Below are 1,545 nucleotides of genomic sequence, written 5' to 3'. Positions count from 1 at the left end.
TTTTTTATTTTTTCCAAAAATAATTTTGGATTCTTTAAAGTTTAATTTAACAAAGTTGATAATGATGATGTCATGACTTTTGAGTTAATTCAGAGGCACACCTGAAGATTTATTTTAAGGTACGCACACAGTATGATGATGTCATGACTTTTGAGTTAATTCAGAGGCACACCTGAAGATTTATTTTAAGGTACGCACACAGTTTTTTTTTTCAAAGCGTCATATACATATCTAAAAATGAATCTACGAAGTTAAAATTGGTTCCGAAAAATTCAAACATCCCTTCTGTTATTCTAGGTGTAAAGTTTTCTCAGAAACTGTAGGTCGTCTGTTGTCAGGTCCCACGTCTCTCAGGAGATTCGTTTAGTTTGAAAGCTGCTGGTGAGATTGAGGAGCGAATCCAAAACCGTAACTAAGTCCAAGCGGCCTCGCCCGGAACGCTACATCAGAGCACGACCTCAGCTTGCAAGCATCTCGGTTTGGCAGTGACAAGGCATGACATGATGTGAGAGTCATGGGACACACCAATGGTCAGACTTTAACATGGGAGGACAATAAAAAAAAATCAGACTGCCTATACCTTCAATGACTGAATGTAGTGTGAAGTACTTAGAGGTCCTGTGGACTTAATAAAGGGCTGTACAAGTACAGATTGTTTACCGTTTTCTACCATTTCATCTGGTTCTACTCCAAAATCACTCCACCGGACTTTGCGTCTTTAAATCAGACTTCTATCCAACAGGTTTTCCTCTCTGTCTTCTTCCTCTGTGGTAATTCCCTCCTACTTGCAAACATCAGTACCAAGGCAGTTAAGGTGTCAGTTGTACAGAAATCTTTGTTCACCATTTTGCTCTGAGAACTTTCTTGCCACGACTGTCTCTGAACTCTGAACTCTGCGTCCAGCAGAGGAAAGTCCTCTTGATCTGACTACATTCCATGTAATTCTGAATCTATAGGTACTTACCGTGCAGTTGGATCGGTCAAATGAGGCAACTCAATCGGTCGCGTCTCCGTCCAGTGAAAGCGATCTGGTCTCGGTTGTGAAAACACTAGTACATGTTGTGGAAGACACCCTCGTTTTGATATTACACTTCGGCAACTCCCTTTTTGCTGTCATGCTCCCTAAAGACAAGGCGTTCTCTGTATGTAACAAGCAGAGAGAGAGAGAAAAAGAGAGAGGGAAGGGGGGATATTTTTAGCAGAGACTATTGACGGGAGATACAGCTGGCCGGAGAGTAGGGGTACGAGAACGGATAGTTCAGTGACTCAGCAGATTGTCTGCATGCTGAGGGATCTCTGTGCTCTTACTGGGAGTTGTAAACAAGCTGGACCACTCTGTGTGACGGTTGCTGCTGTTCTGGCTTGATTTGTATACGAGAGGCAGAGCAAACTCCGGTCAGGCCTTCAGAGGATTACTGATGGAGAATTCAGGCTCAAATGTCAGGCTGTGGAGTCACTGTTGTTCCAATGGGAGGTGAAATTTAATGGCAGAATGAATCCAGCATGGAGAAGAAAAATTAAAGAGTGAGCTCTACTTTTTTGGCG

At 42.7% G+C, this 1,545-nt stretch overlaps 1 protein-coding gene across 1 annotated transcript in view; it reads right to left on the bottom strand.

Moving 5' to 3' along the window:
* The window catches only part of LOC103468338 (paralemmin-1-like), a 9,388-nt gene extending 8,217 nt beyond the window's left edge, over window positions 1-1,171 (bottom strand). Inside the window, exon 1 of the mRNA XM_008415349.2 lies at window positions 965-1,171. The gene's annotated coding sequence lies outside the window, so the exon portion shown is untranslated. The remainder of the gene's footprint in view (window positions 1-964) is intronic.
* Window positions 1,172-1,545: the final 374 nt, after the last annotated feature.

This window comes from Poecilia reticulata, linkage group LG8 (assembly GCF_000633615.1).
Source record: "Poecilia reticulata strain Guanapo linkage group LG8, Guppy_female_1.0+MT, whole genome shotgun sequence".
Classification (NCBI taxonomy): domain Eukaryota; kingdom Metazoa; phylum Chordata; class Actinopteri; order Cyprinodontiformes; family Poeciliidae; genus Poecilia; species Poecilia reticulata.
The sequence above is the reverse complement of the archived record's forward strand: the minus strand, read 5'-3'. Positions and strand labels throughout refer to the sequence as shown.